This window comes from Acomys russatus, chromosome 17, assembly GCF_903995435.1.
Source record: "Acomys russatus chromosome 17, mAcoRus1.1, whole genome shotgun sequence".
NCBI classification, from domain to species: domain Eukaryota; kingdom Metazoa; phylum Chordata; class Mammalia; order Rodentia; family Muridae; genus Acomys; species Acomys russatus.
In genome coordinates, this window is record NC_067153.1 from 2,460,328 (window position 1) to 2,473,649 (window position 13,322).

A 13,322-nucleotide genomic window follows, 5' to 3' on the forward strand; every position below is an offset into this window, starting at 1 on the left:
TTTTTTTTTGAGATAGGGTTTCTCTGTATAGCCCTGGCTATCCTGAAACCAGCTTTGTAAGCCAGTTTGGCCTTGAACTCAGAGATCTGCTTGTTTCTGCCTTTCAAGTGCTGGGATTGAAGGCCTGCGCCACCATACCTGGCTTTTATTGTAATCACTTTAATATATGTATTTAGTATACACATATATGTATATATCTTAGGAGATTGTGTTACATATTTTGTAGAAACACAATTACATTTATTTTAAAACTAAAGTTGCTGGGTCCAGCAGCAATCCTCAGATTCCAGCTACTCGTGAAGGTAAGATAGAGGAACCACAGGTTCAAGGTCAACCACGGCAACTTTGTGAGACCTGTGCTACAAAGTAAAAAGAGGGTGCATTGGTAGAGTGCTTGAGCCACTTTCTCAAAACCCTAAGGCATTCACTCTAGGGAGCAGTCAGCGTTAAACAGAAGTTAGAGAAATGGCTCAGCAGGTAAGAACACTCGCTGCTCTTGCAGAGGAACTGAGTTCTGTTCCTACAGCCATGTCAGGTGACCCACAATCACTTGTAACTTTGATACCCTCTTCTGGCCTCCTCAGCTTGAACATATGTGCCATACACACATTTATACATACATATAAATAAAGACAATCGTAGAGATAGGTCATTATAAGGGTAACGACCAGACATGCTCTCTCAGGTAACCCATGCAACAATCCTCAGAAGTAGGTTCGAGCCATCCCATTTTGCAGAACGTGAAACTGAGGCACAGAGAGATAAGTACTTGTATGCATACCATAGTTGCTGGGGAGAAATCAAGTATTTGCATGCATCCCATAGTTACTGGGATGTTTCGTTTGATCCTTGAACCCTGATCAAGTTACTTAATGTTTTAGAACTAAAGTTTTTATTTGAAAACACTGGCCTTGTAGGGTTGCTGGATCCTAACCACATGGAGGATTCAGTGTATCTTGTGTAAGCAGATGAGGGAGGGAGTAGAGGGGGAGCATGCACTTATCTTAACAGCACAAGATCCTACATTCCATGTGGCTGTTGGGGTAGGGCAGGCACCTGTTAGAGAACAATTTGTGTCTCCTATATGACACTTGTCCTTTCACTCTCATGGCCATTGATTCTCAATGTCCTTCAAAGTCTCCTTTTGCCTGTGATGGTCTGTTAGATTTGCTTTTTGGTGTGTATGGTATGTATATCGTGTGTGTGTGTGTGTGTGTGTGTGTGTGTGTGTGTGTGTGTGTGTTCATGGCTTTGTATATGGGCTTGCCAGTCCATGTCTGTTTGTGTGGAGGTAAGACATCAAAGTCAGATGTCTTCCTCTGTCACTCTCCCTCTTTGTTTTTGAGACAGGAGTCTTTCACTAAACCTGGAGCTCATTGATTGTCTAGACTGGCTAGCCAGCAAATTCTGGGAATCCACTGTCTCTCACCCCAGTGCTGGGGCTACTGATGGACAGGACCACACCTGGACTTTTTTAAAAAAAAGATTTATTATTTATTATGTATACAGTGTTCTGTGCACATGTAACACCTGCACACCAGAAGAGAAAACCAGATTGCATCATGGATGGTTGTGAGCCACCACGTGGTTGCTGGGAATTGAACTCATAACCTTTGGAAAAGCAGCCACTGCTTTTTACCTCTGAGCCACTTCTCCAGCCCCCCACACCTAGACTTTTACAGGGTACAGGGGATCCATGTTTGAGAAGCAACCACTTTATTGCCTGAGCCATCTCCCTGACCCCTCTAAATTTGTTCATCAGCATTTGTCATTTTTTTAAATTTAATTTAATTTAATTTAATTTTATTTTATTTTTGAGACAGATCTCTCTTCATAGGCCTGGCTGTCCTGGGACTCACTCTGTAGACCAGGCTAGCCTCAAACCCACAGAGATCCCCCTGCTTCTGCCTCCCCGAGTGCTGGGGTTAAAGGCGTGCACCACCACCACAGTTTCTGGGTTCAACATTACTGAGCCTTCAGCTCAGATCCCTGTTGAATCCATAGCTGTCTACTCTTCTTGCCTCTCTACCTTCACCAAAGTATATGTTCCCACCCAGCATGCCCCAGTCCCAGCTCCTCTCTCAGCAAGTGGCACCACTGAGTCACCAGATACCTAAGCCAGGAGCCTGAGAATCTTTCACTCATCTCTCAATCAGTCACCAGGTCTCTTTATCATCTCCGGTATCAGGCCCTTTCCTTTCCCTCATAATATCTTAATTTTATCAGGCCGCACTGCAACACTCTTTTAACTGGCTCTCCCTGTAATCCACCCAGCCTTTCTCTGTGCCATCAGTATTGCTGTCAAAATGTTCCTTCTAAAAAGCAAGGCACACCATATATTTCCCACTTAAAACTCTTCCAAGGGTTCTCCACGGCCTTCAGGGGAAAGCTCAAATGTATTGCATAAGGCCCATCAAGTTTCTTCCAGCTTTAATCATCCCTTCCCACTACTTTTGCTCATTTGTTTCTGCTGTAGTGGATTGCTGGCACCTCTCCGGAGAAGCTGTTTCTAGCCTCGGACCTTTCTGCCTCTTGTGGATCTTCCCTGCCTTCAGCTGCCCCTTTCTTTTCATCCTTTAAAGCTCAGCTCAAGGGTCATTCCTGTAAAGAACTTTTCTTTGTTCCTGACTAGATTCTCGGTATGTTCGTGTATTTGCTGTGTAAAAACATTTTTCATACCAATCATTTCTGTCAGGTTTTAAGCTCAATATCAAAGTCTGTCCCACATAGTGTGCACCCCGTGGCGTGAGCGGGGGTGCGTAATACAGGGCTTAAACGAGTGGATTCTGAAACAGCTATTTTAAAACTTCTGAGAACAATGGAGCTCTGAGCTCAGGTGGCTCTGATGCTCGGGTCCTTCAACCCCATTTCTCTCTTCCCTGGACTTTCTTCTCTGCTTTTCTTATCTCCTTTCATCACTAAAAGGAGATGCAGTGGCAGTCCAGAGACATAAGACAGTGGGATTCGAACTGACCAAACGAACAGGCTTCTTGCCGGCTACAAACCTGAGCCCAGGCATTCCTGGCTAAACCTGAACCTGTCTAGGGCTAAAGGGCTCTGATTACATCATTAACAACGCTCTTTTCTACACCATTAACTCATCTCTAATTTCTTCCCTCCATTTTTCCAGATTTCTGTTAGTATTTTATTTAAATGATTTCTTAAATTTCTTTCTGAATGTGTAGAGATTTTAAAGACTTAAAAAGAACAATAGGGAAAAACAACAAAATCAAGCTAGTAAAAATGTCTAGCTAGTAAGCTGTTCTAGCTTTCTGTTGAGGGAAGACCTCCAAATGTGAAAAGGCTTTAGGAACCACACAGCGTTTTCAACAACTTTGAGTAGTGCGTAATGAAATAAGGGGCCAGTAACTTGCTTTTAACCTTGTAGCTAAGGGGAAGGGTTTGTATAGTTACTCTACCCAATTCTGTCTGGTCTTGTGATCTTTTTAGAGACTGTGTTAATTAGCCTTCAGCCAATGCATTGTCTATGCAAGATCACACAATAGCAGGTGCAACTTAATTACCTCTCTCTGTAACTCTCCCGAACAAGCAGAAAGAGAAACATATTCTATGGTTAGCACTCAGATGTGGTTCTTTTCATTTAGACTCTGATAGAGTAACAGGAGTTGCTAAGGGACCTCAGACTGTGGCTGGTTAGAGCCACCGGTCCTCTTTGACCATTCTCCAGACAGAGCTGATGCCCCAAGTGCGGGCAGAGGCAGGGGCACAGCAGGTGAGGTTATCAGCGGAACTACTTCACAACTTTGCAATTTTGGAACCACAGACTCAGGGCTAGGATCAATCCTGGAGCACGGTCTTGCAGGTCTGCTTACCCTGCCCTGAGCGCTCTTAGCTGGCGCTGGTACCAGGTCTACACTATCTTTGAATTTCCTAATGACTGGGTGGGTTTCTTAAAACCAACAAACGTAGAGAAGGGACTTCCTCTGTAGAAAACTTCGGTAGGAGATGCTTGTGAGTGTCCACGCTCAATACACCTCTAGTATACCCGAAGCTGTTTTGCACCGTAGGTAAAGAGGATGAAATTAACCTTAGGAGACGCCTTATTGCACATGAACTACGAAATAATCAGGTTGGAAGGTGGTAATCATTCAAACAAATGTAAGTAGAGAATTTTGGGATGCAGGGGGGGGGGAGAGGGAAAGGGAGAGGGAGGGAGAGAGAAAGATGGAGAGAGGGAGAGAGAAGGGGGAGGACAAGCATAAGGGGAGAAGGTGGGGAGCAGAAAGGGGAAGTGGGGAGGTCAGAGGAGAAACAATTCTGAGAGAAGTGAGGAGGAAAGAAAATGAGGCAGAAAGAACTGGGGAGAGGTGTGGCGTGGGGTGCAAAAGACAGAGAGTGGGGTGTGGGAGAGTGGGAAGGGACAGAGAAGGCTACAGGGAAACTCTCACAAGGTCAGAACAACCGCCCCTCAAGCCTCCCAGCCTCCTTGTGAGTCTGCGGTGCGTTCGCGGCTGCAGATGCAGTGCCTCGACGACCTCACTCCTGTGTGGTAAGGATGGGAGACCCGGGCACACAGAGGTGGCGGGAAGCGGAGAGTAGAACGCGTGGCTGGAGGCGTGCGGAGTGGGGTGCCCAGGTGGCGCGATGAGCCGCTCTCCCTTTCCTAGCGCGGCTGGCTGCAGGCTCCCGCTCCCAAGCGCGCTCGCAGCAGTGTGTAGCAGCTGCAGTGGCCGCTCGCCTTTTTGGGCCCTGCGCACACAGACTCGACGGCAAGCTGCCCTCCCCCGCGTGCGCGCTTCCCACCGGCAGGAGGCGCTGCGGGCACGAATTAGATCCTGTAGGACGCCTGCTTTAAGCTTTGGGGTCCCTTCTGGTGGGCGCTGTTTGCACTTCCTCCTTCCCCTCCTTTAAACTGGAATGTCCGATTGAAAGGTCGGTACAAGATTGAAAAGTAAAAATAAAAATTTCAGGTTTGCAGACCTAGGGTTTTAAAAAGAAGTTGGAAAGGCCGGGATTTCAGTTCTCGGCTATTAATAAAGCACTATAGACTTCGCTAAAAGGCCTTCAGGCCCTGGAACAAAGTGTTTATTAGGATTTGGCCTAATTTGTTGAAATAAAGGTTTTTTACAAGACTTTTTTTTGTTTATTGCTGTCTGAGAGATCATATATCAGTAACCCGGGAAACAGGCAAAGTCAATCCAATTTATAAATAAAGTTTCAAAACATTTATAACAATACTGTTTATAATAGCCCTTAGCAAACTATCAAAATTATATGATTTTGGGGCTCAACGAATCATTAATGAATCTACTGTTAGGGAAATTATGCAACGATGAAGTGAATTATTTAATTTATTGCCATGCTTAAATGCAGGGCCAAATCCTAATGGAGACTAGTGTTGAGTAAACTCTGATCAGCGATGAGAAGAAATCCCCAAATCCGCTGCGCTTGTGGCCAGCATAGACTCCTGAACCCTGTGTAAACGGCAGAACTAATACGGAACCGGGTGGGGCTGCTTGCGGTCTAGCCTCGTTGGGGTGGGCTGCCCATTAAAGCTGGCGCAGCCAGACTTCGGTTTTCAAAGTGATTTATGTCGTTTTGAACAATTATTTGGCAGTGATTATAAATGACAAAACGCACGGGACATGAAGAGACCTGTCATCTGTTAATGTTTACTCTAATGCATACGTGCATAATTTCCTAGTGCGGCTTCTATTTCAAAGAAGATTCCCAATGGGCCTATAGTAGCATGATTTGGAGACAAAGTTACTTAGGACCTCAGGACGTTAAACTTAAGATCTATATGATTAGCTTTTTTTTTTTTTTTTTTTTTTTTTTTTTTTTTTTTCCCCCGGGGGTGGCGGGGAATGGCTATGGTTCAAGCAGATGTTAGCTAGTTAGGTATCCTCCCAGATTCTGCTAAAGCACAAAACTTCAACCTGCTATACACGTGTCTGGTAGTAGAAGGCTACACTGTTCTAGCTACCTTAAAACAGAGACAAAGGAAAACCTGACTAAATAGTTCTTTCTCTTTGGTAAATTTAGATTAAGTTAGACAATTTAGGAAAATCACATAGGAAACTAAATATATTTGGCAGATTATTTTGATTTGTGTAGCATTATTTATGAACCTGAGATCTACAAGTAGACTGTCTGAAGTGAGTTACATATGTCTCTTTCACAAGAGGAAAGAGAAGACTCACAGCAGCGTCCTCTGATTTGTATTGCTAGTGTGTGATAGAGCTGGGCGCACCTGCCACACAGGGTGTCCTAGTGTGGGTTCTATCGCTGTGATAGACTGACGTGACCATGGCAACTCTTACAAAGAAAAAACGTTTCATTGGGTCTGGCTTAGGGTTCAGAGGTTTAGTCCATTGTCCTGGCGGGAAGCATGGCGGCATGCAGCCAGACATGGTGCTGGGGAGGTGGCTGAGAGTCCTACATCTGGATCCACAGGAAGATAATGTGAACCACTAGGCCTGGCTTGAGTCTGAAACCTCAAAGCCCACCATTTCCTCCAACAAGCCACACCTGCTAATAGTGCCACTCTCTAGGGGCCTATGGGGCCTATTTTCAATCAAACCACCACATAGGACTAGAAATGTCTTCTTTTATATATTTACCACTTAAATGGTACGTTTTAAACATTAATCTCCCTGGTCAAATGCTTTTCAAATCAGTCAATATTCATCTTACTTCAAAAAGGACATCATGAAGTCATGGCTAACTAAAATGTGGCAAAGACTCTGATTAAAAACTTGAGTCAACCACCACCAGAGTGCCCACCACAGTGCAAAACCATCATTCTCCAAGGGCCACTCCTGTTGGTTGGTTGTTAGTTTCATAAAAGTTAGAGCACAGCTCTTTGCTTAGCACTTGGCCATGTCTCCCTTAAGACACAAGTGAAGGGAATACATCTAAAAATCTTCTTAATCTTCATTGTCACTTGGCTGGCTTACAGTCACCTGGGAGGCAGACCTCTGGATGTGTCTTCCATGTGTCTCTGGAGAGGTTTGACTGAGGACGGAAGACCCACGTTGGTTGAGTGTAGGTGGCACCGTACCATGGGCTGTACCAAGGGCTGGGGTCCTAGCCTGGGCAAAGAGGGACAAGGAGCATCGACACGCCCTGGCCTCTGCTTCCTGGTCTTCCAGATGTGAGGAGTCTTAGCTGTGTCCGTCTGTGGCCAGGATCTCTACCACATTGTCCCTGCCACGAGAGACCATTCCTTCTTAGTCTGTGAGCAAAAGTAATCTTTCTCCCCTTATGGCGCTCTTCGTGAGGTAGCGTGTCTCATTGCTGAGTAAAGTGATGCTTGGAGTTTAGCGGGAATAGCAAACATATGACGGTGATTGGCACTGAAATGTTCTACCTTGCTTATTTGCAAATTCTATTCACTCCTCGAAACCTGTCTTAAATGCCAGATTTTTTTTTTTTTTTTTTTTTTTTTTTTTTTTTTTTTTTTTGCAAAGTTCTCTAATCTCTCCCACCACTAAATTTTCTAGTGCCCTGTGCACGAGCAGTCATATTCCGGGTGGGTAAGAGTAACCTGTGTTTGTTTCCCATTTCTCCCTTGTGGACGAGGTGCCTCACAGGCAGCGGCGTCTTCGTGTGACCTCCAGAAAGTTAACTAAGTGAACAGAACCCAACATGTGCAACCCAATTATAAAGTTCGGTACACACCGTATTATAAAATGTAAAAGCAAGCAGAAATTTGACATACAAGAACATCTGACCGGAGCTAGGTGGGTGGCTTGGTGGACAATGTGCTTGGCTGCACAAGTCTGAGAACTGGAGTTCAGATCTGCAGCACCCACATAAGGAGCCTGGTATGAGTGACAGCCCCCCTTAACCCTAGCCATCCAGGGAAGTGGGGGCAAAGAATTCCCAGGGCAAGCTAGCCAGTAAGACAAAACAAATCTGGGAGCTCCAGGTTCAGTGAGAAAGCTTGCCTCAGTGCATACAGTGGTAACTGATAAGGCGCCTGCCATGAACTTCTGGCCTGCACACACACATGAACATACACGCATATACATCCATATGTGCACACACCCAAATACATGTGGACATCTTTGAGAGCACACACACACACACACACACACACACACACACACACAACACACATACACACACTTAACTTGCCAAAATTGGTCATAATCATTTTAATTTGGTAGATAGTATACAATGCCTATGTCATGATATTAAAAAGTAGTATTTAGTGATGAATTTACTCACATTTTAGTGTTAATCATGCGCCTATATCAACACTTGTTAGTTTTTTTAGTATAATTTTCCATGTTTAATAAAATTTATTTACCAAATTGTATACTATACTTGTCTACATTATAAGAGCAGAAATGGATGTTACATAAAAATGTTACGAATATTTTTCATAGATCGAGATTAACATTTAGTAGTAATGTATTATTTTTAAGCTTCAGAAAGAAATGAGCATTTCCATGGCAAAATTAAAAGAATTCAGGCATAAGCAACATTATTTTTGTAAGAATGAAACAATTTGTGGGTTAGCAAGGTGGCTCTCTGGGTGGAGATGCTTACCATGTACCTACACAGTGTGAGAGAAGTGCCCTTTGACCCCCACACATGCTATGGTATATGTGCACACGTGTATTCAACATACACAAAGATAGGCCTGCAAACAAATAAATAAACATGATTAAGAATATTCTTGTTTAAGAATAGTTAACTCCGAAGTATATTTTTTTAAAAGAACAAATTGAAAGAAAAAAAAAACCTTACCTTTATTTATTTTGCTTCCAAATTTACCAACTTTGGAAATGATTTAGAATCAGTGGAAAATTATTTCTTGTCACACTATTTAGTTTACATATAACATACTATCAGAAGTATATACTCTGGAGCTATTTTTATAGTTTTTAAAGCTACCACACAAAGTTATGGGTTTTCACCACGGCATTTTCAAACATGAACATTATGGCACTTTGCACATATTCACAACACTAAGTTTATATCAACTTGGCACAGGCTAGGAGAAGCTGCAGTACACCCTTTCCTCGCCAAGTTGTTTCTGATCATTGTATTTTTATCACAGTGATAAAAATCCTAACCGAAACATCTCTCTTGTTCTTCCCTCTTTCCTCCCCACCCTGCTGGTCCCCCTTTTCTATTTTCACATCACATATATTTTACCATATATTTATATAATGTATATATTATTAATTATTAGTACTTATTATTAATATCTAACACAAAAAATTGGTTCCATATATGGGATAAAACATGCTATTTGTCTTTATTTTTTAGAGTTTTAAAATATATATTAAATATATATAAGCATTTTAATGCTTTGAAATATTTATTTTATGTGTATTTATGTTCCTGCGTGTACATATGTGCACCATGTGCATACGTGAGACCACAGGAGTTGGAAGAGAACATTGAACCCCCTGGAATTAGAGTTTAGGGGGGCTGTGAACCCACATGTGGGTGCTGGGAACTGAACCTAGGTCTGTAAGAGTAATAGTGCTCTTAACTGTCCATCTCTCTGGCCCTTACCCATAGTTTTCTTCATCACATTTTCATATACGTATTAATGTGTTTTTATTATATTCACTCCCTTTCCAATCCCACTCCTGTTGATCTTTTTCTTCCCAACTACCTCTCATTTTAATCTATTATTTTCATGTCTTTTACTTTTATCTCTCCCTCTTTCTCCTCCCTGCCTTTCTCCCTCCCTCCCTCCTTCCTTCCCTCCTTCCCTTCCTTCCTTTCTTTGTGTGATCCAGTGGATTTAGTTAAGGTTTCTTATAGGAGCAAGGGTGGCTAACTTCTCAGTGGCTGTACCACTGAAGAAAATGTCTCTCCCTCAGGAAACCCTCAACTCCTGAGAGACCCTCAGAAGGGGTGGGGCCTCCTGAATTCCTCTTTGCTTCAAGCTTTGGTCAGCCCAGGCCAGTCTTGTCCAGTCTTGTGCAGGTAATCAGAGCTGCCGAGAGTTTGAGTACAAAGGCCATGCCATGCCTAAAAGACAGTATTTCACAGAACTCATTCCTATGTTCTGGCTTTCACATGCATTCTACCCACTCCTCTACAGTGTCTCCTGAGCCTCGGAGGGGGTGACATAGACATCTGATTTAGGGCTGAGAACTCAACAGAAGCATTCTCATTTCTTTAGCTGGTCATGAACCACTACAGTTACCGGCGCCCACAGCAAAGAGAAATGGCTCTAACTAAAGCTGACAGAAGCACAGATTTATGGGCACAAACATAAATATTTAGAAGCCAGTTTGACAGACACGCCAGGGATAAACACATTGTCTGGAATTTCCCCTGTGTCTTTGTAGAGTGAGCGCCATGCAGGGCTCTTTGGAATAACGCTCAGTAGGAAATTTGCTAGTAAGTTACATTTCAGCATTTTAACTGCCGTGCAACTGTAGCAACCAACAATGGTAATATTTTGATTTTCAAACTGCAGTTACACAGAAGGCTTGGTATTTCTGAGCCAAGTGAATTTTCTAGAGAATGCAGAAGCAAAACTGCGGTGAAGGTTGGAAGTGACAGCGAGGGAGGGGCGAGAGTTCTAGTCTAAGATTTAAATATAAAAGTGCCAAGTGTGTAGCTTTGAGTGTCTTTAGAAAGCAGCTATGTGACAAGCTTAGTGCCCAACAATAGTTCTTTCTGAAGAAGAAGAAGAAGAAGAAGAAGAAGAAGAAGAAGAAGAAGAAGAAGAAGAAGAAGAAGAAGAAGAAACCTCATGCTGCTCAAATTTTAAAGTAAACTTAAAAGATAATGCTAGAGTGCTTTTGGTTTTTTTGTTTTGTTTTGTTTTGTTTTTCAACTAAATAAAAGCAACCTTTAAAAGTTTATTTCCAGACTGGGCATGGTGGCGCACGCCCTTAATCCCAGCACTTGGGAGGCAGAGGCAGGCGGATCACTGTGAGTTTGAGGCCAGCCTGGTCTACAAATTGAGTCTAGGACAGCCAAGGCTACACAGAGGAATCCTGTCTCAAAAAACAAGCAAACAAACAACAACAACAACAAAAAGAGTCACAATGTGAAGATTTCTTTTGGAGGAGTTGCTATAATAAGTGGGTTCACCTAAAGCCCAATGATTGCATTTTGGTTTTTAAGTGAATATTGGACTGTGTTGCCCTAATGCAATGTAGAAAAGTGTTATGTGCCAGGTGTAGCAGTGCACGCTGCCAAACCCAGATATTTGGAGGCTGAGACACTGAGATCTTAAGTTCAAAACCAACCTTAGTGAGAAGTAGGAGGAGGGGATAGACTTTACATTTTGTCTAATAACTTGTTAATTTCTGTTTTTTTCAGAAATATAAAAGATTATAAACCTTATAAAGCATTTTATGGGCAAATCAATGTGATTATTTTGACTCTGTCTGCTGAAAACAATCATGCCTATTTATTGGGGGAAAAGCAATGTGGTGAGTTTAAGGTTTCATGGTCCTCAGTGGTTGATTCAGGGAAGATGACAGGAGACTATTCTTTTTAAAGCATGTTTGTTGAAATGTACAGTGCTCCAACAGCCCTGAGCTCTGCAGTCATCTGAAAAACAGGCAGGATCTTATTCATCATCTTCCAGTAATATTTAACATTTTAACCTAATCCAGATAAATTAGATTATAAAGTAAATTTAATATAATACAATTATTGGGCCTCTTATATCTTTAACGTTGCTTAATGGTTTATAAAAAGCATGAGATATAAATAATAGCATTTTACCTCATTCTCTTATGTTCGTGGGAGGAGAAGATTTGGGGGCTGAGAAGTGACTTAGTGTGTAAAAATGCTTTCAGTGCAAACACAAGGACCTGAGTTCAAATTCCTGGAACTCATATTACGGCCAGACACAGTTTGCATTTGTAATTTTAGTGTCCCTGTGATAAGATGGGACATGGAGACATGGAGACAGGAAGTCCAGGGTCAGCTGGCCTGACATATACAGGGTGACAAGAAAGAGACCTGTCTCAAGTAAGGAAGAAGGTGAGGCCTGAGTCCTGACGCTGTCCTTTGATTTCACAGACAATCTGAGGTACATATGTGCCTTCACTCACACATACGTGTGTGCACACACATACACACCATAAATTTTTTAAATGTGGGTTTTTTTGAGACAACACCTTGGTTGACCTAGATGCTTCAAGCTCATACAGATCTGCCTGCCTCTGCCTTCTGAGTGCCGAGATGAAAGGTGTGCACAACCATGCTTAGCTAAATATTACAAAAAAAAATTTTTTTTAGTGACGATATTAACTTTTACTAACATTCACTATTCCTTTTAGCCATTTAACACCAGTTGACAGAAAGAAAAATCATAAAAAATAATTTCCTCTTTGTAGTTTTATAACCTATAGTTGTAGTTTTGACAAGCTGTCTCTAGGAATTTCACATCTAGAATTAATGTCAATGAAACAGTTTGGGGGAAAAAAACATATATTTAGTGCAAAAGCTACGTGACTTTCCAGTATAAAAGTGTCACTGTTAAAGCTATAGAGTTCTTCATCAAACTGCACTCTGCTTCCCATCCAGACCATAAATCATTATGCCAATTTTGACAGCCGCGAGATATCGACGGCTCCTGCATGGTATACTGAATTACAGTTTCATGCTTTAGTTTAGTGTCTCTGTTGCAAACCTCCTTATTGTCTGAACCATTAGTTTTAGTGCTTAGCCACAGACTTGTATTTTAACATTTGCTTTCTGCTTTGGCCTTCTTAAGACTGTAATGCTGCCAAAGTCTGGGTCTATCCATTACAAGATCTTTACAGATCTGTCTCTCCCAGCTCTTGAGTATAGCTTTGGCAGACAGTACTTAGTCAATGAAAAACAATTCAAACAAGTGTTGACTTTTTGTTGAGTGCTCTGCAAGGCAGTTTTCTAGAGGTGTGAAAAATTGGGAAAGATGTTCTCCAGGGCTGAGCATGGTGACGCATGCCTTTAATAGAGCACCCAGAAGGCAGAAGCACAGGATCTCTGTGAGTTTGAGCTCAGTCTGGTCTACATATCAAGTCCCAGGGCATCCAGGCATGCAGACTCCATCTCAACAAAACAGAGAACAAAAGAAAAGAAAAAATGGAAATAAATGGGTTCTGGTGCTGTGGTTAAACAAATAGTCATGCCAAGGTCTGTATTATTTATTACATAAGCAATCCTTGCTGTATAATTTCAAAATCCGAAACTGCCTAAAAACTTGTTTGTTTTGGACAATGTATTTAGCAGGAAAAATTTAGCCCCAAAATAGCCCATTCCGGAGAAATCCTGACCTGTACTGCCATGAGACACTTAGAATATCTATTCCAATTGAGGGAATAATTCACAAGCTTACGAGATGTTTTTCAATAATTGACTTTGTTTTGCAAAGT